General features: G+C 41.6%; 1 protein-coding gene and 1 pseudogene across 9 annotated transcripts in view; both read left to right on the top strand.

Annotated features, from left to right (window-relative positions):
* The window catches only part of MAGI2 (membrane associated guanylate kinase, WW and PDZ domain containing 2), a 1,294,930-nt gene that overhangs the window by 1,265,656 nt on the left and 3,220 nt on the right, over positions 1–26,054 (top strand). The window lies entirely within an intron of this gene.
* On the top strand, positions 11,633–26,048 carry LOC141573112 (large ribosomal subunit protein uL13 pseudogene; annotated as a pseudogene).

The following is a 26,054-nucleotide window of genomic DNA, read 5'->3' as shown; positions in this document are numbered from 1 at the left end:
TTGTTTTGAAACCTGCTTTTTTAATTTGACAATATGTTTAGACTATTATCATTCTTAAATATCCGATACATAAGGTTTTATGACTACTTAGCACTTTGTGGTACAGATTTATCATTTAACCAACGTATTTGGACTTCTCTTATTTTTCTAATTTTTCCACTATTATGAAAAATACTACAAAAATTACCTGTGTACCTATAGCTTCCCATGTATCTTTGATTATTTCTTTAGGATAACTTTGAAAAGCAAAACGAGTGGGTCAGAGTATCTGCATTCTCATGGGAAGATGGGCAAAATCAGGGGAGTCTTAGGTACCCAGCTTTGGGAGCTATCCGTAGGTGATGAAAAGAAATTTTTATTAAAGTATCTTTTCCAACAGCCAAGCACTTATGAGCTCTGAAAGAGGCCAGGTGATCCAATAAAAAGTGCCTGGAGCTGAGAGCACTGGGCCAGAAGACCAGGCTGCCCACACACCCAGCAAAATACCTGGGGTGCTGCCCCCCTCTCAGGGGCTCCCTGGTCTCATTTATAACATAGTGAAATGGTTGAACTACACGTTTCCTGACCACCCCTCAGGCTCAAGCACAGACAACGCCCTTTAAAATTGGAAAAGAAAGTACGGACTAACAATTGCCTATTTATGTGTATGTACAGTTTGTTTTACTTTTATTGTCCTTCCATTTGTTTAGTTTGTTTTTAAATAACACTAACAGTACTTCTTAAAGAAGCAGAGGGCTGTGTCCAATTTTTTTGGTAGCTTACACACACTTCCTCGACACCATGTTTTCCCGAAAATAAGACCTAGCCAGACCATCAGCTCTAATGCATCTTTTGGAGCAAAAATTAATATAAGACCCTGTCTTATTTTACTATAATACAAGATGTAGTATAATATAATGTAATGTAATATAATATAATACTGGGTTTTATATTAATTTTTACCCCAAAAGACGCATTAGAGCTGATTGTCCGGCTAGGTCTTATTTTCGGGGAAACATTGTAGCTTAAGATATCGTAGGCCTTGTCGGATAACTCAGAAGTTGCCTGCCTCTGTGTATTGTGTTTCTTTGGGGAAGATCAATTCGTTAAGGGGAGACCCATGCCCATGACACCACTGGCATTACTATGGCTTTTTTCCACAGAAAGAACAGTAGAAAGGGCAGGAAGAGCTTTTCAGGCACTCCAAGAGTGAATGTTGGGCAGGCTTCATTTGCCAATGGCAAAACTGGCCTGCAGCACACTAAACAGTGACTTCCTCACAGAACCAAGGCCGGCTGATGTCCTAGGTGGTGACTGACCGTCACCAAGAGGCCACTGGCTTCTGGCTTCAGAGGTATCACCCAGCAAAGCAGATTTTTGAGGCCCATTCTTGTTGACTTGAGTGTGAAAATACTTCAGTTTGGACAACCTGCTGAGTTGGTAATATTTGAGGGAACCCGTGGATCCCATGTTAACTAGGTAACAATGCCTTATCCTGTACATATGTACTATTTTATTAAGAAAGTAATTAAGCTGTGATGTTGTCACAAGCAGACCTCAGAGAGTCCCTTAATTTAGATGAGGACAGATCAGACCCAGAGGAGAACCATCTCCACATAGCAACTCAGAAATCCAGGACACAAAAGGAATTTCTGACCCCACTAGCCTACAATCCTGATGTCAAAACAAACATTTCCATTTCCTTGCCTTCTCTCCACTCATTTAGTAATATTCTCGGCTGCATAGCAGTAGCCTGTGCAAAACCCTCCTGCGTCACTGAGTGGCTGTGCAGAGATGACTTCCTTGCATGGTCAGAGGAGTTGTCTTGTGTGAGCTGAGAATATTCTTTCATACTCAATCTTCACATTAAACAGCCTTTCTATTGTTTTTAGCAGGATTGGCTTAATTTAAAGAGCTATGATGTAGAAAAAAAAAAGAGACTAAAGAATCAGCATACTAGTCAATAACACTGGTCTAAAACCACCAGGCAATTTAAATCTGAGATCCCTAAGACTCAGACGGGTTTATTGCTAAGGGTGAAAACTACTGAAGGACAAAATTGAGTATGAAAGTATATTATTCAAACACAGCTATAGCACTTAATAAATATGAAATAGCTAGCAAAAAGAATCGAGGAAACTTCTTAAGAAGAGAAAAATGGAAAATTTAGACAACTTCTACCTGGTAATATAAAGAATTTTCTCTGTTGTGAAAAATTTATCGACCTTTTACATAGGTATCATACAGCCTTCATTATCAGTCCCAATGTATAAAATGGTATTCGAAAAGAGAAATAGTGGAATATTTCATAGGCCAAAAGACCGTAAGATCTTAGCATGAGCATCTCGAGCACAAATGTGTGGAGAATTACACATATAAATTCTGAAGTACATTGATGTTCAGTGAGAACCTGCATACTTGGGGTTCTCATTTTCCCCTTCTGAACTAAATAAAAGAAAACATTCAGACATCCCTGCAATGTTTTAAAAGAAGCATTGCAATGATGGTTTTGCTCTGCAAGGTACAGGTTGTCACCTGGCATAGTCTGGCAAACTGTATCCTTGGAACTGATAGGTTTGTTTATCAAGTTCAAATAGATCCCCCACCCACATCCATGATTGGGGGTGGAGAGGAGGCATTAAAAGCTGTGAGGTACTTTACTACAAGCCACTAAAACATCATGGAATTGCAATTCTGTCTGCAACCATTTGTTACAGGCCAGAGCAGATTACAAGAGTAAGTACAGAGCCCTCAGCCATGATTTATGGTGGAAGAACAGCTCAGAGAACAATTCAGTCAGGCAGGAATGGCTGAGCAGCGCAACAGACATTAGCCAAGGTATGAGAACTGAGTGAAATTTCTAGAAGGAAAAAATTTCATCCACACTCTTTAAACCTACATGTCCTGAGCCAAAGATGAATTTAAACTCCTTTCATTCCTCATCTTTGCACTTGTTTGCAGTTTGCAGTGACCATTTGCAGGGAGAATCGCTTTACCGATCAGACTAGTAATACGGTGGTAATTATGAGATTCCATCTCATCTTTTATTTCACAGTGTCTCTTTCTCATCATATCTTGTCCTTTAAACAAAGGCAGTACGTCATACATTTGAAGGGGAAAGGAGAGAATAAGTTAAAAATTAATTTTGAAGCCTTTTTTAAATTTTTCTTTATATTCACTGGAAGTTTTTTAAAATGCTCTAAAACTAAAACCAGAAATCAACAGAACTATTTATGTTTGAGATCCATCTGTGGGTGAATGGAGGCCATAAGACAAGCCACTCTCCCAACCCTAAAGCAGTGCCGCATAAAAATTCAGTTTACATAAATATGAGGGTAAGGAGGAGAAATGTTATAGAAAGAAAAAAAACTGGAGAGAAATCCAAATTTTTAACAAAGTTGTTTTTTTTTTTCTGAGTAATGAGAATTACTGCCCAGATAATACACTTTTATATATTATCCATACTGTCTCCAATATATTATTTTAGTAATCAGGAAAAAATATTTTTAATGAACATGTAGAATAAAGAGGAAGATGAAAAAGTGACTTCAACTGACACATTTCATCTTGATAATCATATGCATCTCACATATACATATGTGAGACTATGAATTATATACACAAGGACTTTTAGGCAACTTCCGAGGGAGTCACTGTTTTCTCCACCCAGGCTTTCTTCCTGAAATACAATCCCTTAAAGTATAAAACGTAAAGCCGTTACCCCAATTTATATACCCTGCATTTAGGAGACATGCCAGTGAGGACATTAAGGATCCATTGGTTACCCATTTAACTTCGGAGCCTTCATTCCAGAATGTCGCCTGCACGAGGCTTTCTCTGAATTGATTCAGTCCTAGAGTCAACAAAGGCACCTACCTTGGCACTGCAAGGAACAGAGAGATGAATAAACCGCAGTTGTTACCGAATAGGCAAGGCCCATACACATCTGTCAGTAAGCAAACATCAGCCAGCAGGTTCTCAAAAGAAAGGGGCAAAGTGTACCTCTCATTGCGAGTGAATGAGCGAGGAAGCCTATCAAAGAAGGCTTCGGGAATGTGGTGGCATTGCAGCTGAGCCGGGAAGCACAGGCAGGCTTTTCAGAGGCAGAGAGGTAGGGGACAGTCCGGTCAGATGCACAATTCATGACCGTGAGGGCTTGAGAATTAAGGCAGGTCAGGCTATTTGACTGGAATGTAAGGTGTGTGCCAGAGGAACAGTCGGAGGGCGGTAGGGCCTACAGTTTAGGCCCAGGCTGTACCACAGAGGCAACACAGTGGCGAGGTCAGCAGTGGGAAGGCTGGAGAGTCTGGAGGTGGAGGCAGCTCTGACAACGTGACAACCATTGCAAAGTGGTGGGGCGGGGGGTCAACGAGGGTGGGAGCGGAGAAGAAGGCGTGATACAATGAACTGCCAGTTACCTTATTAGGGAGAAGCAGGGGAGGCTTGGCTCCTGAGTGACTGAGGGCAGAGAAACAAAGTGGGGGAGTCAAGATGGCAGCAAGTTTAAGGCAAATGACAAGTTCATCCTTAGAGAATCCCAGAAGGCTCAGTGGCCTTCTAAAACACCTTCATGCTGCCCTGCAGAAGCTAGGCGGGTGCAATTACAGGCTCGCCAGGAAATACTCCCAGACATTTTCTTCTCCTCAGGGAGTTCTATGCCAGAGTTCCTGTAGGCAGCTGAGCTAGACAGATTTCTAGGAAAGAAGATTCTACTGCCATTTCAATTCTACCCCATATTAACAGGCTTCTCAGGAGAAGTTGTTATTTGTGGATAACCTAAATCATCCTGCCACAATCTCTCTTCCTTTTCTGTTAAGATGACACACACAGAGCACCTAACATATCCCCTCATGCTGTGGTTCTTTGTAAGAAGTGCCCATTCTCTGACTCGTTGATATAATCATTTTTACTTCCTGTCAACAAGGGTTTGGTCTATATATTATATACAGATTGATAAGCAGTTACCTACTTATTTTAGCTAGTGATGCAAAATGTCCTCAAGCTACTTTATATTGACACTTAATGTATTTAATATTTAATGTTATAAACCAACATGCAATGTATGACTTTAAAATTACTCCGCCTATATATATTTTAATTTGGGAAGAACATTTTGTTAGCATATTTATGATATGCTAATAAAGACATCTCAAGACATAATACAGCTTAATTCTATTAATAAAAAGTAATTATAAATCATTACCTTTTTGAATTACACCTTTTGATTTCCTTCTTTTCTGCCTGGCAAATAAGGGTAGCTGTAGCTATTATGCAGTTTCTCCATAGCTAACTTTGTTCTTTTTAGAACTACCATGAGTTATTTAGTAGTGGAAGTTGATTAAAAGCAATGTCCCCAGAGCTCTTTATGTGGTCCTATGATTGACCACTGTCAGCTTGTCAGAGCTCTGGGCAAATAGTTCGCCTCAGATGAAGCTGTTGGCTTATTCTAGTCCATGGTCATAGTCGTTAGCCCACAGAAGCCATGTTGAAGCAATTCAAACTGAGTGGTCAACAGCCTCACCTATAGTGACCCAGGTCATCTCAGCAGTGTCCTCATTGGGCCTGATACTGGAGACATTCCCATTTCTGACCCTTTTAGGCCCCAGAAGATGTGGGATGCCTGCTTTCGTATTAAGTTCCTAGTTCCTCAGTTTCTCAACTGTATGCTCATCACTCAGGTTCTGTAGATACAAGGCATCCAGATCTGGGACACAAGATGCCATCTGGTTCTCAACCTTGGCATTTACAAAAAGGGTGCAAAGCTGTGCAGTGTCCAAGACAGCAAGTATTCGAAGGCTTATACATTAGAACAGAGTATATAGGATGGCCGCTGGCAGGGGAGAGCTAAGGAAGAAGGAATGGAGAAGAGATGTCGCATTTCCCACTTAGATTTTAAACTGTGTGCGATAAGGCTGCAAAGCACCCTGGATATACCCATAGAGGTTTGCTGTTTGCCTAAAAGGGACATAGCACAAAGGGAAAGACAGAATGCCTGACTATTTTCCAACAAGGAAGCACTCCCAGACCTTGGTGGCTAGTGAAGATGTTGCCATAGTCACCAAATGTTTTCAACTACAGAAAAAGCCAGCTTGTTTCAGAGTTAAGCCAGATTACATCAATTAGAGAAAAACTGTACAGATGGCCCCAGACTTACAATGGTTTGGCTTCAGTTTTTCAACTTTTTGATGGTGCAAAAGCGATACGTATTCAGTAGAAATCATACTTCAAATTTTGAATTTTGATCTTTTCCTGGGGCAGCAAAATTCGGTACGATACTCTCTTGATGCTGGGCAGCGGCAGCAACCCAAAACTCCCCGTCAGCCTCACAGTCACGAGGGCACACAGCTGATACTTTACAATACACTGTGTTGTCAGTGTTTTTTGGATATTATGTTTTGCGTTGTCACATCCCATCATATCTAAAAAATGCCCATCTGTGTCTCCTGCATCTGGTGAGAAGAAGAGAAAAGCAATTACTCTTGAGATGAAACTCCAAGTCACTGCCCAACTGTAGACTGAGGAAGTGTTCTGAGCACGTTTAGGGTAGACGAGGCCAGGCGGTGATGTTCGTTCGGTAGGTGAGACGTTCTGAATGCATTTTCGACTTACAATATTTTCAACTTATGATGAGTTTATCAGCACATAACCCCATTGCAAGTCAAGGAGCATCTGTACTTTGATCTGGCCCTGGTTCCAGCTAGGAAAGCTTTAGAGCCAAAAAAATTTAAGAAATTTAAAAAAAGAGAAAAAAAGATGCAGTAGCCAAGAATGAACTAGCTATCTAGCTGCCAAGAGTGCAATTGAGTTTCTCTTTCACACTATTTCCTATATTAAGGTTAGCAGACAATGGAAAACAGATTGAGAAACAAACCTATGACACTACTAAAACTCTGTTCTTTTAAAGAAGAAAGCTCAAACCAGTCTATGTCTTAAGCAAAGCTGATCAAAGAAATGGAAAAGTAGGAAGGTCAGTGATCTTGAAAAGTTACATCATTTCTAACTCACCTATGCTTATTAATTTTAAAATTAAAGTGCTTTCACTCACATCCATGCTCTTTACTAAGAGAACCGCACATAGTTGTACATGAAACCAGCTCTGATTAAATGAATCTTCGGTCTCAGATGAAAACAAAGAGGGCTTATTCCATGTGTAAACATAACCATAAAATTGTTGACTGGAACTGAGAAGGCTCATGAAAATGCCATCATTATCTAGGTATTTTTCTCTCAACAATATATTTCTAAGTAATTTTTCTATGTCTTCATATCCCTCAGTATATAACTCTTAAAGTCCTTAACAAATTTATCATATTTATTTCTGAAGCTGACATGCTCTCTTCCTTAGAATATGAACGCCACAGGATCAGAAAGAGCAGTTTTTAAATTCATTTTATATCCCCAATGGCTAGCACATGCTCTGTGGTAGTGATAGGAATAGGCCACTTAGTGTTTGTTTGGATGAATGGATGGATGAGAAAGAAACTGAAGAAAATGAGACCTCTAACCAAAGATTATTATAAGCTGTTGCTGTCCTATATACCTATGTCTCCTCCGCTTAGATAGGTCATCAAGCTTCTGAAGGAGGCTTCCCAAATAAAATCTTTCGAGTCCTAAGATTCCATTTACATTTGACCTTTATTCCCACTTTTAGCAAATGATGACTCTGAGGTCTTTTGAATGGTCAAACTGACTTTGCCATTGATTCTCTGACTCCCCGCCCCCCCCGCCCCGCCCCCTGAAAAAAACTGTTATGTTAGCTCCACAAGGGGCATGGACACTGTTCTGTTGACCCTTGTATCCTGAGTGCCTACTATCTAATAGTCACTCCAAAGACATTGGTCAAATGAAAAAATGAATTAAAGAGTTCTCAGTCTACTGCCATACCAACCTGTGTGCTATGAAAAACAATAAGCTAGGAATAAAAAGCTATACTAAAATGCTGCATTAACATTGAGTGACTCGCTAGTGTTCAGCAAAAGATGACTCTGGAGTCTGAGGCTATGTTAATACTATTGTGGGTGGTTCTTACACCCCTGTCATTCTGTCCCTGGAATAGTTGTGATAAGAGCTGGCTCTGTTGGAAGAGGAAGAAAAAGTCTCTTCTCTAGCCCTACACACACACACACACACACACACACACACACACACACACACACACCTCCTATTTAAAGCAGCAATATGTCCACTTAGAAATAATGGGTGACAATCTTACAAGAGAAAAAAATGCCCTGGGAACTCTGGATCCTGAAAAGGGAATATTAATAGTGCTGTAAATTTGGGGGAGAGAAATCACATTATTTTAATGAATGTTTCTCATAAAATAATGGAATAAATAGAAGTACAAGTTATGACACAAATTACCCCTTTTTTTCCATTTATCTTTAATCAAGCTATCCTGGGAAGATGAAAGAGTAAAAAGAATGAGCTTGAACTTGAAAGAGATAAGATTTATACCTGAGTAATTGGCCTGATCCATTCATTGTCATTATGCTTTTTGCATTTGCTTTAGGTTCCAGTTTGGCAAAAATTAAACTTAGTGAAAGTAATAGCTATACTTAGTAAGTTACCTCAGCTCTGTTTTTAAGTTTTGAGACTGAAATTTACACCTCCTGAGGTTTATAATTATTTCCTCTCAGTAACTTGTGGATTTTTGTAGCTTACGGAAAGGCATTACCAAAAAGGAAGCACAAGACTGATTGTCCTTCACTCTGTCCTAAACAATAATGTGAAAAGACTGTGAAGACATTAGCCACACGTCCATTAAAATGCGTTTGATTCACTTGACTCGTTCAAGCTTAAGTGCTAAAGAGGAAGGTGCTGACAGACCTCCTCTCAGACCCTCTGAACCCCGACCCCTAATCCAGCTTTGTTATTTCAAGTCCATATAAATGGAGATGTTGAGCAATCCTTCTCACTCCCAGACGTCAAAAAAATAGCTGTGCTTCTAAAGATTAATCTAAAACTTAAGTTTCTGGTGCAAATTTCTCTTGACTTTGACAGCTAATATGAAGGTCCACATTACAAACTCCCCACAAAGTGAGGCCCCATCTCATACTCCACCTGCCACACAGAAACAGTAGGGCCCATCCAGTTGACCTGCGGGATATCCAAAACCTTTTATATCAATTTCAGTCACTAAAATGCAGCCCCCCCCAAAAAAAAAAGGAAACTACTGTTTTAGAGAGTGCTTGTCAGGTGATAAGGTAAGAAAAATAATATTGTACTGTGTTCTTGTACAGAGTCTTTAATTATTTCACACAAAGCAACTTTATGAAGAAGGCAAGGGAAGTAGTTAACACTTGTTATGAAAACTGAGGCCCAGAGAGGTTAAAGTGGTTTGCCCAAGGTCACACAGCTAGTAAGCAATGGACAATGTACTTGTACCCATGTTCTGACTTCAAAGTATTCTCTTTACTCCCTTGTTCCCTGTTGGCCCGATTCAGAAACTTTACTCAGCTTGTTTAAGGGGATGATGGTAATTCCTGCATATTGTGTATATTGATGTACTGATGAAGTCCTGGCTCTGGAGGTTCTGGAAATTGTGTCAGTCAGCTGCATTTGGCTTTTCCAGATGTCCCGCAGCTCTGATACTCTGGATCTGGATAAGCTGACTCATTCAGAGTAATTCCAGGAGATTCGGGCCATCAGAGAGCCTGGAGGGGATGGGGTCTTTTTTGGTTCACCAATGGTAACAACTGCACTTACTTCATTTTGCATTTACTACATATTGACAATGTGCCAGACACTCTGATGGGTGCCTTAAGTTATTGAGCTCACTCAAACCTCATAACAACTCTGTGAGGTAGATACTACAATTACTATCATTTTACTAATAAGAAAACCAAGGTTTAGGGAGTGTTGGGTGGCCTTAATCAGAGAGGATGCTCAGAGACTGGAATAGGGGCAATTTGACCCCATGGCACAGACTGTTAAGACCTGCATTACAATAGCCCAGAGAAGTTACTGCCCTCTTGATCAGCCTATAACCCTCCAGAGATGCCCAAATGTCCGCGGATTCTAACCATTATAGAGAATACTCTTACAAAGCAGGAGCCAGCCCCCATTGGCTCAGGGCCTAAAAGATTTGCCAGAACAGGAAAGAGCTGCCTCTTTCGCACTATAAAACTATCATGTCGTTGCTCTTTGGCTAATTTATCAAAGTCTGTAAATGTAGTCAAAGAACACATTCCTCAACCACTGGAAGCATGAACAATGGCCCCCTGACCCTGGCTGTTTGGGGTCAAGAGCAAAACTCTTCAAAGACCTTAACAGAGAAAGAAAGAATAAAGAAAGGGGAAAATAAAACTACTGATCTGAGATCAGACGTAGCTATTTAAGACTCATGTCTCCTATACGCACAGATGCTTTGAGTGTCCATTTTATTGGGACCAGCCTTCAGCCATTGAAAACAGCCCCGGGTAAAAGGAGCAGCTCCGCCTGCCCAGGCTTTCCTTCCTCATCAGCCCAAGTGTCTTGGGGAAGGCTTCACAGCTGCCAATCATTTCCTCCATGGGAAACCTCTTCATTTCACCCAGACAGCAGCCTAACCCCTAGAAGAAGGGTTCTGCGAGGTTGTGTTTTGGACAGGAAGCCTTATTTAAAGAAGCCCACTCAGTGAACTCCGCAGAGGGACGCAGTGCATGGAGTCCGGCAGTTTCTGAGCGCGGCACAACGACTGACATTCAACGCGCTGAGTTTCCAGGTTGAGAGGAGCCTCATGAGCAGCTTTGCCGCGAGCCGACTAGAGGTTGCAAAGCTCCGGGGCCTCAAGAATTTCCTACTGAGTTACTCATTCAGCCAGATTTGCAGCTCTGTTTTGAAAGTGCCCTTCCTGTGTTTTGCATCTTGTACCTAAGTGCTCCCAAGTGCAGGAAGCCTCAAGAGGAGGCATGTTCAGTGTCGAAGGCACAGGATCCTTCCAGCATCAGGCTGCAGCCTCGGGAAACCGGCCCCGAGTGAACGCTGATGGGGGTTTTCTTTTCATGGTTCACGCTAAAGCACCAAGCTTCGGACCAAAGAAGCCTGAGTTAGGTTTCTGTCTTCCCTCCGCCAACACACCCTGAGCATTCCGCTGAGTGGCTGATGGAGGGATCCGATGCTGCCAGGGAGGGCAACGGGCATCCGCCCCACGCCGCTCACCCTCCCGCCACCTTGGGCACAGTGGCAGCCGCAGTCATACTTTGAGGCTACCCTGCGATTATGGGGTACCCTTGCACTCACTGAAAGGCCTCTCAAAGGATTAATGCTTCCCCAATCAGCCTCTTAGCAGTTACGTCGTTTATTTCAGTTCAAATCAGCAATCACTCCTGAGTCCAACGGTAATGAGCAGAGATGATGCAACAACAGGCAAACCTAAAGCGCGCTGGGACTGCTCAGATGAAAAGTAGACTGGGATTGCTGTTACCAACTAACGTTCCACTCATAGCTGTTTCTAAGGCAGCGAGTCTTAGCCCCGCCTGCACATGGGAACCGCCTGCCACCCTCTCTGAACCGGCTTCTGGGACCCAAGTCCAGAGTTGGAGGTGATTGGTCCAGGGGCATTTATTTCCCTGGGGGATTCGCCCGTGCATCCCGGACTGAGACCCACAACTCTACGTCTACTTGGAGTGGGGTCTGAGGAGGATCCTCTCACTCCCAGTCTAGGGATACCCATATGAACCCGTGTGGGGTGACCTTACCGACCCAGGGAAAGTTGAGGAATAGGGCGCCCCCGCTTCATGCTGAGAGACCGAGGCGGGTGGGGGTCCCGGAACGCAGTCAGGAGGAAGCTGCGGCGTGGCCTGGAGGCCGCCAGGGGCGCTCGTCCTCCCTCAGGCCGACGCCCGCGTTTCCGCTCTTCTGTGCTCTAGTCCGGGAGAGGGTGGGAAAGACGTTGTTTTGTGCTCTACCTGCTTCCTGCTAGCAAAGTGACCCAGACTAGGTCGCTTACCCTCCCGCACGTTCCTTTGGAAAATATACAAAAATAGCTTCCACCAACGAGCACCAGAGGGGTGCCCCCAGAGCATCAATGGGATGTCTCCGGAGTGCGCTGGCAAAAGCAGCCCATTTGCACGGATTATTGTTATTACGAATAATGGGAGCTGCCCTGTGAAGGACTTTACCCATACATTAACGTGAGGTTCATCTCCCCACCTGCAGAATAGTATTAGCAGGTCACTGTGAGGTTCATCTCTCAACTCTGCAGAATTAGAAGGCAAATCTCAGGTGGCAGCTATGCGGTCGGACCCCCTCCATGGAGAATGGTGCCGAAGAATTAGCTGTCTATTAATGACTCATTCCGCTGGGTTATGGACTTCAAAGCTGAGCCAGAATGGAGGAAGTCTATTGCCCTGAAAGAAACCCCGCATTCTTCAAGCAATTTCTCCAGTTCATTTGTTTCTAGCACCTTTGAATTCCTCTGGCATAATCACCCTACCCTTTGTCAACACACAGTGATTGTTTAAACGACTCAATCAGATCATGCCATGAGCGACTATTTCCATTTATTATGATTTATTGCCTGTTTAGCGCCAATGTGCCAAGCATATTCAACAGAAGAGGCAGCTTCGAAAATCATTTTCTTTCTGCTCTGGAGGCCTACAGAATAAAAACAACCTGCTTAGAGTATAGGACAGATTATCCTTACTGATGAGGATCAGAGAAGAAGGATATTTCGGGAGGAGGTTTAATTTTCCAGATGAAAAGGAACAAGACTTTCTCATTGCCACGGATCCTCCTAGGGACCGAGAGCACTGACTAAATTGATAAAAGAGAGAGGGAATTCCCGGTTCTTCCCCAGGCCAGGGAGAGGTTTGTCCCCAGTAAACCAACCTCACATCATCTCACTGAAGGCAGGAATCAAGTACTAGCGTTTGATCCCAAACACTGCCCCACACTGGCACCTTTAGGCATCCAATAACTGCTTATTTAGTCTATTAATTCAAGTGAGAGATCGGGCCACTTATTTCACCTATTGTTAATCACAGCTACAATCTAGAGAATCGAGGTTTTTGTAACTCAGCTTTTCAGGGAAGAGCCGTCATCATTTTCATGGAAAAGGGTGGAGGTACTGAGTTGACAATCTCAGGAATGGGTTAACTGGATAAACAGGCTCCAAGTTGTTTTTTAATAACAATAGCTAACTTTTTTTAAAGTTCTGTAAGTGAATATTAACAGTTAGAATTATTTGTAAAAATTCAAAAGCACTACTCATCATTCAGATACCCTCTCTCCAGTCATACCTGCAATAGAGAAAGAATGGTTACTGTGTGTCCTTAAAGACATTGTGAAAGGGTCCATGCTGTTAATTACCTATGCCAGTAATGAGTTGTGCTTACTTAAAACACCCACTAACTTAACTAACCGACAGTCTTTCTTTAGGATTTAAAAACAAAAGTCAACCTGTGAAGCACAGAATATCATATTCTTCCTGGAACTATCATTCACTTCAGTGCCCTAGAAAGCTGATATTTCTTTCCTCAACTTCAGTAAACTGCCCCCGACAGTTCTCAAAATGATCCAATAGGCTAAATTGTGAATCTTTTAGAGCAGTTTCTCAAACTGGGGAGCTTATTAAAGTGTATTTCTGATTCAGTGGTCTGGGGTGAGGCCTGAGACTCTGCATTTCTGCTAAGCTCCCAGGTACTGCCAGGGCTGCTGGTCTATGGAGGATGCTTGGAGTAGCACGATTTTACCAATTCATAGAAAATTTTTCCCTACAACTTTTACTTAGTGTGTAATAATCTTACATTTTTTTCCACTGAGCAATATAGTAATATAATAACATTTAACTAAGAATTTTATAACATCAAGTGATGTCACATGTTGATACAGACATAGATACAGATACTGATACATATACATTTATTTCAAATATACCAGGTCTGTCCACATTTCTCTAAATTATTAAGGTTAGCTGTGGTTCCACTCTCAAGAAAGGAGAATGTGTGATCTCAGACTGACCTATTAATTCTTCACTCAATTGATTGAAGACTTGGTATGTACCCAGCACTGTGTTAGAGACTGAAGTTGTAACAGTGAACAAGAAAGATCGCAGTCCCTGTCCAACAGAATTTATACTCTAGGAAGAGACACACACAAATAAACCGTAGTAAATGTTGTGAAAGGAACAAAGGAGCTGAAATAGAAAATAACCACTTTGGACGACAAGCTGGTGAGAGAGGCCTCTCTGAGGAGGCGACGCTGACGCTGAAGGATCTATTCATGTGAAGCGACAAGGGACCAAATGTGTAGGCCACAAAGTGCACACACCAGTTCCTACTTCTTCAGCAAATGTGTGTTGAGCAGAAGGGGGCCTGCTGCACAGGTTTGGCTCTCAGATTTGAGTCTGCATCTCTGCCAACAATTCACCGAGGACCCCTCTGGACTCCTCTGCCAGTATCCTTCCCTGAGCCGGCCTTTGGCCCCTGCCTGTCTGCAGCCCCTTCTCCAAGCTGCCGGGGCTGCTGACACATTTGGGTTTTGCCATGTGTGCACAGACCCTGTAAAACTCTGAGGCCCTGATAAACCGTCATCCGCGGTAATAGTCAAATAGAGCTTCTGCTCTTTCTTCTCAGTTCAATTTTATTTCTGAAGAAGTGACTCCAATGAAAAGCCTTACCTTTTGCTAAAATGAAATGAAACTTGCTTCAAATTGGCCATTATATATGAGCCCTAAATGCTACAGAAATTGATAACCATCAGTTTGTTTCTAGGAAGGTCTGAGACTTTGCAGAAATAAAAATTTATAGGCAGCCTTTTCCGAACCCAGCCAAAACTCTCCTTTTGAAAGTAAGGCAAACCCACTGTCTCCCTCACCCCCATCCCCCGTACCACCTCTGTCTTCAGCTGATCTCCATAAAGTTATCAAGCTCTGGCTCCTATCAGTCCCCTCCCTCCCCACCTGTGCAAGTCCTGTCCCACTCCTCCCCTCCTCCCAATACACACACCTAGGTAACTACAGCTAAACACGGATGAGGACTCAGATGGTCTCAAATAGTATCATCATTTGTTCTTTATTATCAAAGCAGGAGAGATGCAGGAGTTTGTTGCAACCCTTGGGTAGGAAGCAAAGTTTTTTGGCATCGTCAGCTGCCTTATGGGGAAAAGGGGCGTGCAGTAACCAGGCATCTGCCACTGGCGCTAAGGGCACTGCTGCCCCCAGGCCCTATGTTCCAATTGGCTGCAGCCCCTGCTTGTCTATATGATGGCTCTTCAATCTGGAGGCCTTATGAGCTCTGGTCCCTTCTCAGGTGGACTGTCCAGGTGGCAGATCTACCAGGATCTGTAACTGTGTGTTCCCCTCTAGGGTTGTGGCTCTGCTCACATCTTCTGCAGAACAGGTGGGAAAGAAGTGATAAACCCACAACTCCTTTTTGCTTCTAATGGGAACTTTAAGTAAAAGTTACATAAAGGCCAAACAGAGTAGAAGGAAACAATCCCTGGACAAACCAGTTAACCTCTGTGAGCCTCAGTTTCCTCATTTGTATAATGAAGATAACAACAGTATCTATCTCCTAAGTTTGTTGTGAAATCTGAGTGACAGAATGCATGTACAACATTTAGCATAGATACTAAGCATCCATGTTAGCTGGGTGTTTTTTTTTAACCATTATCATTATTATTCACAAGTGCTTAGTATGTGTCAAAAACTGTTAGATGCTCATTTAACTTTTATAAAAAATTTGGGTAATTTTAATTTTTATAAAAGATGTCTGGGGTAATTATTATTCACTTAGGCTCAGAGAAGTTGAGTAATTGTCCCAAAGCCACAGAGCTGGTCAGTAGTAAAGCTAAGATAAATCTACACTGCCTCAACTCTAGAGGTCAGTTCTCTTTCCCATCTCTGGTGTTTGTGAAGACTGACATTCCAAACCCAGGCTCAGATTCTCCGCTGGTTCTCTAATACCTGCAGAAGGGACTTTACCAGTCCTTTGCATGGCCTGCAAATGAAATTTGTCATGTTTCATCTCCTGTCACTCTGCACCTCACTGCCTATTTCAGGCATGGTGATCTATTTGGACTCCCCTCAAATACCATACACAGAACTTGAGCAAATGAGTGTGAATGTAGGAATACTGAGAAGTCAGAATTGTGAGGCTGATTCTGGAGAATAATGAAAAGCTTAGTTTGGGGTGTATAAAATAGTGAGATGTTTATGTTTTTCTTTCTCTTTTCAAGGCAGGCAAGAGCTGAACATGATTCAAAGCAAAAGAGAAGCAACCACTTGAAAGAAAGGCTAATTATTGAAGTAGGGGATGACATAGCTGCTAATAATAAAATTGTAATCAATCTAGTTTTAACTGAAAGACCGCTTTCTTCAGGAGGCCTCTCTGAACCCCTAAAGGAGGTTAACTCCGCATTAAATGCTTCTGTAGCACCTTTACTTTTTTAAACTGTTCTTTTAATGATACATCACATTTGAAATCACTTGTTCTATATTTACCTCATCTAACAAGGGCCAGGGCATCATCTTATTCATGCTGAATTCCCAGCAATTAACACAGTGTCTGGCACAGAGTTGATGTTCAATAAATATTCATTAACCACAAGATTAATAGCATTTCTCTGCCCTAAGAGTGATCATGCTTCTACTTGCCAATACCAATAAAATAAAAAAGAAATGTCATTTCTTGATAAAAGGATCTAAAACAACGTGATACTCTTATTGAAGCAACACACTTTTATTTAGTTTTACTTCAAGTGTAAATTGTTTGTCAAGATCAGTGAATTGATCAGCCTGTTAAATAAGGAGGAGTAACCCTTATCATTTTTCTCTTATAAACACCCCCATTGCCTTTAGGGGGAAGTTCTCCCTGCTTGGTTGACACCCTGGGTTCTGGCCAACCTGCTTTCCCAGCCTCCTCTTCCCTCACTTCCCAGGCACCTCTCACCATCCCCACTGAGCACTTGCTGATCCCACTTTCTGGAATACTCTTCCCTACTTTCTGCATCTAGTGATCTCTTATTCTCCCTTCAAACTCAAACTAAAACTTCCCCTAAGTCCCAGAGAGCAATCTGTTCTCTCCCTGCCCACCGACAGTGCAATAGGACACTAACGAGTTCCTTGAAGGCAAGACTTTCTTATTCTTCAACTTCATATCTCCAGTGCCGAGCATAAGTCTAAGTGAAGGTCAGTACAGTTTCTAATGAGTAAATATAAAGAAAACCTGGTGTCCTCTGTAACTATTCTCTTTCCCTCACATCCCATATCCAATCCATCAACATGTCCAATCTAGTCTGTCTTCAAAACATATCCTGAATCTTCCCCTTCTCACCACCTCCATCACCACCTCCCTCATCCAAGCCACCATGACGTCCTGCCTGGGCTACCACAATAGGCTCTGGACTGGTTTTCTTGATTCCACCTGCAATCTGTTCTGTACGTAGCAGCCATGTCAGCCTTTTAAAATATCATCCCCCCACTTGAGACCATCCAATAGCCTCCATCACACAATAAAATTCAGACTCCTTACTAAAGCTCTATTTGATCTCACGCTTCCCCTCGTCTACCTTCCAATCCTACTTTCCGTTTCTCCAACATGCCAAACCCTCTCTTGGCACATGTTCCGTTTTTGCCTACGTGAATTGTTCCTCGCCTGCTCCCCTGCTCAGGGTCATCTCATCAGAGAGGCCTTATCTACCTTATCTGAAGTCCTGACTACCTTATCTGAAACAGCCCACATTTTTCTCTATCTCATTGCCTTATTTTTCTGCATTGCACTGCTCCATATCAGACTTGGTATCTTTATTATTATTTGTCTACCAACATACCAAACTTGGTATTATTACCTATTTGTCTATTAATTTTGTGTCTTTTCCACTATGATACCATGTTTCCCCAAAAATAAGACAATAGCCTGACATTCAGCTCTAATGCGTCTTTTGGAATAAAAATAAATATAAGACCAGGTATAATAATATAATATAATATAATATAATATAATATAATATAATATAATATAATATAAGACTTGGTCTTATATTAATTTTTGCTCCAAAAGACGCATTTGAGCTGATTGTCCAGCTAGGTCTTATTTTGGGGGAAACATGGTAGTAAGACCCACAAAGACAGGAATATTGCTTTCTTCACAGGTGTATTTTCAGTGCATAGACCTTTATAATGTAAGCAGTAGGTGCTCCATAAATATCTGTTGAATGGAAAAATAACAAGGTTTCCCCAGGGACCCACCAAAGATGGCAGAAGGGCAGGTCTGGTGCTCAATGGCCAAGATATCTCCTTGGCCACCAGACACCACCATGACCAAGCAAGGCCAGAGCTGGTGGTCATATGCTGTGACATCATGAACATTTCTGGAAATTTCTATAGAAAAAAGTTAACATACCTGGCCTTTCTCTGAAAGCATATGAACACCAACCAGGCCTGTGACCCCTATACCATCAGGCCCCAGTTGCATCTTTTGGTGGACAGTGGAGGCATGCTGCCCACCCGAACAGCAAGGCCAGGCCATCCTGACAAGAAAAGTGATTGATGGGAGCCTGCCACCCTCTGACAAGAAAAGGTGGACAGTGGTTCCCACTGCCCTCAGGTTGTGTGTCTGAAGCCTCCGTGAAAGTTTGTCTCGCTGGGGCACCTGGCTCATGAGGTTGGCTGAAAGTACCAGGAGGTGACAGCCTCCCGGGAGGGAGAGAGGAAGGAGAAGGCCAAAATTCATTCCTGGACAAAAGAACAGCTCATGAGGCAATGGAAATAGGCTGAACAGAACATGGAGAAGAAAACTGACCAATACACAGAGATCCTCAAGACCTGGGGCTCCTGTACTGAAAGTAATAAAGACTATTCCTCGTGCTAGCCTGGCCTGCAGGCATAATTTGTCCACGTCTTACTTGTTCATGGAGTGTTTCGGAAAATCAGTAAAAGGAACACGCAGTCCCTTCTGTTTCAGTATTTGCAAACGTGAGCTAGAAAACTGTGATTGGAGGGGACCCCGTGCTAGGAATAGGGCATCTGTTTGAAACTTCCCACATGGTGCTATACTGTACTCTGCGGCTCCTAGAATGTGGGAAATGCATGGGGGAACGTCTTCCCAGCCCATGCACATCCATAAATACCAGCATGCCACGCCATGCTCAGTCTGGCCCTTGCCTATATTTCGTGATCAAAAATAAATTATATTTAAAGGAAAAAAAGGATGGATAGAGCATCTGACTACTAGGTTGCAATGTAGAGAGAGACATGAATAAAAAAGAGGACAGTGTTTTGAAAACTAAAATTGGATACAGAAAAAAGATTGTCTAAGGATAACCTTGAGGAAGTATGATAACAAAATTGAATGGCTCCAGGCACAAAAGCTCGGCTTCCACTAATTTATTAGCTTTTAAACAGCCAGCTTGTTAAAAAAGGACTTTGTTCCCTGGGGACATATTGATGGGAATATGGTTGCACATCTCTGTGGGGCCTCAGTTTTGCAGTGAATTAATCTTACACCTGAGTCTTGCCCATGGGTGGCTTCCAGAGGCTGATGAAGGGATCATCAAGAAGGTCTTGTTTGCATTCCGCAGAGGTCCAGACTTAGCTGAAGTCCAAGGGTCACCTCTGAGGAGCTCACTTCCACTTCTCCCATCTTTGGCAAGAGGTGGATATTATCAGTTTCATCATTTCTCCCATGAAATAGGTAACTTAGGATTGCTTATTCTCTTATTTCTGCTCTCTGCCAAATAAGACGGGGCTGTGTTTTTGTGATGAACAACACAATTCTAGAAAAGCTTTGAGATTAAAGAGCTTTCTAAAGATTCAAGTAAAACTTCTTTTATTCAGATTCTGCTGACTCTGTGAACTCAGAATTCATTATCAGTTTCTTTGGGCTGAGACTTTCCTTAGTCCAGTGGTGAGGGAAAAAGGAAAGCTACTAAGCAAATTAGGAAACACTATTTGTAATAGGTGTAACCAATTTAAAAAGACTTCTTCACACCAGGCTTAAAAAGTTTCTCAGCACTGTTAATTTTTTTCACATTTTTAAAAACAGGTATAATTTACATACAGTAAAAACCACTCTTTAGTGTACAGTTCTACCAGTCTTGAAAAATACACAGTTATGTAATCATTGCCATACTCAAGATACTGAACAGTTCCCTAACCCCCTCAATTCTCTCATTCTTCCCACCCTGGAAACCACTAATCAGTCTGTCCGTTTAGTTTTGTCTATTTGAGAATGTCATATAAAGGGAATTACACAGTATATAACCTTTTGAATCTGACGTCTTTCACTTAGCGTAATGCATCTGCAATTCACTCATGCTGTTGGGTGTATAAGTAGTTCATTCCATTTCATAGCAGAGTACTTTGTGCCACAGTGGGCTTACCCTTCACCAGGTATACATTTGAATTGTTTCCAGTTTTTGGTGAATAAGAATAAAGCCACTATAAATATTCACATTTGGTTTTTTTTGTGAACATAAGTTTTTACTTCAGTTGTGCAGATACCTTAGAGTGAGATTGCTGAATTGTATGGTAACTGAATCTTTAACTTTTTAAGGAACTGCCAAACTGTTTTCTAAAATGGCTGTTCCAATTTTCATTCCTAACAAAAACATATGAGAGTTCCAGTTGCTTCACGTCCTTGTCAGTTATTTTCAGTGTGTTTAAAAAATTTGTATCCATATTAGATGTGTAGTGGTGTCTCATTGTAGTTTTAATTTGCATTTTGCTATTAAAAATTGGGTTCAAACTATTGGGACATACAGGAAGGGCTTGGCTGGTGTCATCTGACCTTGATCGTTTTCATGTTTACCCCAGTGCACTGCCTAAATATTATCGTTTTATATGTGTCCTGATGTGGAAAAGTTTAGAAAGCACTAGAATAGACTAGTGGTTTGGGCTTGGGCTCTAGAATTATGTAGTCAGTTGTCCTGATTCTCATTTACTACCTGAGTGGTCCTAACAAATTGCTTAATGTATCTAAGCCTCAGTTTCCTCGTCTGTGAAATAGGAATAACAGCATCATTGTTTGAGAACTGTTGTGAGGATGAAAAGATAATGTACATGAAACATACAGCATGATACACACAGTTTCGGGTCCATAGGAAGCACTCAGTCAATGGTAGCTGCAATAACAGCCCCATCGAGCCCTGAGATGTGTCCTTTGGGCCCTGGAGGTAGTTACAGTGTGAGAGGGGTTACTGCCCCAACTTTGATTAGGCTTTCACAATGAGTATATAGCTGTGAAGCATCACTAAGCAAGTATGGCCACAATTTTTAAAGTTGTTAATGTTTATGACACCTACTTTACATCTCTGTGGTAATAAAAATGACACAAATACATGTTTGAAGGCCGTTAACAATGTCTCCAGACTGGAAACAATGCTTCACATAGAGCAGAAGCAAAGTAAAACAATTTGTTCTAAAATTTTTAAATGCACATTTTTCTTATTTGTATTTTGTTACAAAAAGCAATCACCTTAGAGATGGTTGAACAGATGCAAATGAACCATTATGATTTGAATACATCTTTAAAAGATTTATCTTTTAAACATCAAATGACTTCATATTACTGTCCTTTGATCTACTCTAATTATTTTTATATTTCCCCATAATATTCTAAATTAGAAGAAAATATATTTTGATTCAACCACATCAGTATTCTATAACTCAGCCAACTACAGGTTACAACAGGAAAGGTTTTTGTGAAAAGAAGTTAACACTTACTAAACCCATGAATCTCTTTGCAGAATAATTTTATTCATTTGAGCAGTAAAAGAATTTATGTTTTACAATATCTAGTATAAGTATTTTCAATTCAATCTAGGTTCAAAGTGTAACACTGTGAGGAATATTTTCAAAGTTCATAGTTTTAGCCCTGCCCTTAGGAAATCTAATTTCATTATCCTCTAATTCCAGCTCATACTTCCAGCATTTTCACAAATCGACACCCTCACTGTAGCAACTGTCCTTCTGTGCCTAAGGTTCAAACACAAATAGCATTTCAGAGTCTCCACTTGGAATAATGATGGATCTGCCTCTGACAATCACTTTAGATGGAAGTTTCTGTCATATACTCCAGAAGAAGAGATGAGCCTCATTTCTCAATCAAAATAATCGAGAGCAAAGGAGCCTAGTGACAGTGTTTCAGCTGAACATTGCCCACTTCAGAAATCATTCAATAGCCCTGTTCCATTACCTACCAGCCAGGCAGCCTTGAGAAAGTTACTTAACCTCTTTGTGCCTCAGTTTCCTCATCTGTAAAATGTGCAAGTTTTCATGTGAATAAATTTGAAAAATTTAAAAGAGTACCTGGTCAGTGTTAGCTGTTGCCATTATTTGTCGTAAGCAATGGTGGTAATATTGTTATTACCTTCTTGAACACCCTAACCCAAAGTGAAGGTGGTAATGAACTATCTTAGTGGAGAGATCAAGTAGGCAGATGGATAAAGCAGCATAGAGCTGGTAGCATGGAGCTCAGCAGAAACATTTGGTAGTACTGTTATATAAAAGCTACATGAATAGTTGAGAACACCTAGGAGAGACTATAAGGAATGAAAATGACCTAAGACTAAGCCCTGAGGAATGCCAATGTTAGAGGCCGGGTAAAAGAATAGGAACCAACAAAGTAAATTTAGAAAGAACTGCCAGAGCAATAGGACAAAGAGCAGGAGAGTGAAGTGTCACGGCAGCCAAGAGTCCAGCTTGTTTCTGGGAGTGGTCAGCTGTGTGATATGTGGTGAGATAAAGCATTAAGATGACTACAGAGAGGAGTCCTCTGGATTTGACATCAGAAAGATCATTGGTAACTTGACTAGAGTTGTTTTACTCAGGTGCAGGTATGGGTGGAGGAGGCCAGTTTGAAATAAAAGGCTTTTTCCTTTCTGATTGCATCAATTGGGCCTGGGGACATTGTTTGGACAAAGGGGCTGCAGAAATTCCAGCAGGCCCCCGTGGGTGATTTCATCTTTCCAGGATGCAACTCTGTTATTTTTAATCCTAGTTAGAACATCTCAGACGGGAAGGATGTGTGGAGCTTATTCTCCTGGACAATGACTTCATAAATGAACGTGATCACACACATTAGCCAGTGGTCAGGTTCAAGAAAAAAAGAGAAAGAGAGAGAGAGGGAAGAAGGAATGGAAGGGGGGAGAAAGAAAACAATAAGCTTTGAAGAAATAAGAACTAAATGTGATTAATTCTTCTGGTTATTGTGTGTCAAGATTTCACGAAAACTGGAGTTTGAAATGTGAGAGAAGGCTCTTGACCACTGCAGTTCTTGTCACCTTGATGAGGCAGGTGGTGGCGCAGGTGGGGAAGGGGCTGCCTGCTACTTGTCTTTGGTGCTTTACTGAGCTTTGTAGGCTCAGCCTGGTGTGGAGGCTGCATGTCTAATATTGAACTGGAGAATCCTTCTCCAGAAAAATGAAAACTATTAAACCACATATATAAGTGTCCATCTTTTAAATCACTTTGTTTTATGATCTAGTTCATTTTCATTCTAATATTCTTAATCAGTAGTGCCTGAGAATATTTTAGCTTTTAACTTCTTCCACTAATTATTTAATGATATATAAACAAACACTTGAGAAATATTTTTATAATAAGAGGGATTCTTTTGTATTTTGAATAATGTCACCTTCTAGTTTATCACTGCAAATAAGATGTTCAGAAGTAAATGCTAAGTTTTCTATTCAAGGATGGGATCTAGTTCCTGTTGGCCAGCAGTGGCCACTGGGCATGTCCATTTCACCTACTTTGATCCTATTTGCAAGGTAACAACTTAGGAAAATTTTCTCGGTAACAAGAGTAAAGAAACCAGACATTTTTCCTGACTGACCTGTTTTGCAATCTTGGTCAAGTTATTTAACCTCTCTGTTTCAATTCCTCTTTCAGGAAATGGTGTGAATAATCTTAACCTTCCTGTATCTCAGAAATAATTTGAGGCCAGCTAATTGACTCTACTATATGTGATGTAATGGTGGGAAAAAAAGCTATGAAAATTTGGTCCAAATCACTACCATGGTCCAAGTTAGAGATTAGCATTGCAGAACTACCCTCTAGTTAGGCCTTTTAAAGACCGCTTTAACTCTTTCAGGCAATATCTTCGTATGTTGGTGGAACTGCCACCATCGATCATTTGTTAGTTCAATTTTAACAAGGTAACCAAGGATACCGGAGGTACAGCAAAACCACACCAGAGAATCACCACATATGGGAATGGCTGACTTATTGCACTTATTTAAAACCTCAACTGCAAATATGCCAGTTAGTGTGGTCCAGTCCATATGTAGGCAGCCACTGGGCCCCAAAAGGAAAATCTGACCAACTACTGTGTTTCCCCAAAAATAAGACCTTACCGGAAAATAAGCCCTAGCATGATTTTTCAGGATGACATCCCCTGAACATAAGCCTTAATGCGTCTTTTGGAGCAAAAATTAATATAAGACCCGGTCTTACTTTGGGGGAAACATGGTATGTATAAAAAATAGTTATAATCCTCCCATTGCAAGACGCTTCTCCCTTAGGAAGTGCACATCTCACCTCCACGAGGTAGACATTTTATCCCTACCTTGTAAAGAGAGAACTTGAGGCTCAGAGAGATCAAGTAGTTGGTCCAAAATCATATCACTGGTAAATGCCAGAGACAGGATTAGATTCCAGGTCTTCTGATGCTTTTCTAGGATTCTTTTCCTTACTATGTAAACATGATGATGGATATCAGTTTATGGAAAGAAGGAAGAGAACATTTTGCCCTAAATACTCCATTCAAATTTCACATGAAAGGAGAAACATTTCTACAGTTGATTTGATATCCTACAGGTGGCCAGAATTATTGGAACTATCCACCCCACTGCCCTCTTCCTCTCCTTATCTCTTTCTAAATCAGGATCAAAGTTACCAGATAAGAATCCTCAACTTTTAAACAAAGTAGACCCTAAACATTCACAGATTGATAAGCATATGGGCCCCTGAGAGTCTCTGACATGTAATGTTACAGGAATTTGAATCACATGCACTGAGGCTGGTGTGTGGGGCTGAATCTCTTCAGCTAGTGAGGGAACCTGGCTGCCACCAAGCATTCAGATATCAGTGTGGTTTCTTTGTTCCCCATTCATGGCTATACACCAATTCTATGGAGAGAAATTACACTCTAGAATGATATTCCAAAATTTGAGCATTTCCATGTCTTGGGACATATCCCTTACAAATTGCAAGGGTTTGCGTCATTGGATTTTCCTGCTTTAATTTTGCTATAGTGGCCAGAAACTCAAGGGTAATGTTAGTGCTCATAGTAGTAACTAACTCATCTCAGATTAACACATTTGGTCTCCTTCTACTTGGCTTCTGACCAGTAGTTGCTTTTTTTTTTAATCATTTCTCATTTTTATCATTCTATTTTGTATGTGTTTTGTTGTTGTAAGTTGTCTCAAATCCTTTCTGAAAGTAGAGAGATATTAAAGCTCAAATAAATGTTGAAACTAGGCTTCCTAGAAAGAAAAGATTTAAGGTCAATGATTTCTAAAAGACAACAATGAATGTTTTTACATGTATTTATCCAAATCCTGAGACTAGCTGATGGTAGCTAAGAATTATGCTTTGAGTGACACCTAATGGTCGAGAAAGTCACTCTCCTTTTTCCAGAAAACTCAGACTAGTGTTTCTCAAAGCTTGGTTCTTGGACCATCCTCAGAATCATCTAGATGCCTGTTTAAAATGCAGAGAAATTCCTGGGCTCTGTCCTACCTACTGGAATCTCTGGGCCTGGCCACCGAGGAATCTGTATTTTTCACAACTTCCCCAGGTGATTCAGATGCGTACTCTGATTCAAATGCTGGCCAAGTCAGATATACACACAGGACTGTCAGACCTGATGACACTCCAGGAAGCTAGAAGTGGCCAAGTCGAAGGGATGGAGTAGGCCCGGGTTGTGCAGTGACCCTCATCTCTCAATGAGCGGAGGGGCTGGGGTAATGAGAGCAGAGAACACACGACCCCTGGCTGCGGCCGGCTGCCCTCTTGGCAGTGAGGGTTGGGGTGGCGGTGGCTTGGGACCTGGAAGGCAGTCCCCCTGCCTTGTCCCTGACGTAGAGAGAGGTCGCGGAGCGTCGAAAGCCTGCGCGGCGCGGCTGCTAACGCCTGTGCTTCCGTCCCGCAG

Source organism: Rhinolophus sinicus, linkage group LG09, assembly GCF_036562045.2.
Source record: "Rhinolophus sinicus isolate RSC01 linkage group LG09, ASM3656204v1, whole genome shotgun sequence".
Classification (NCBI taxonomy): Eukaryota; Metazoa; Chordata; class Mammalia; order Chiroptera; family Rhinolophidae; genus Rhinolophus; species Rhinolophus sinicus.
This window is presented reverse-complemented; position numbering and strand designations above follow the sequence as displayed.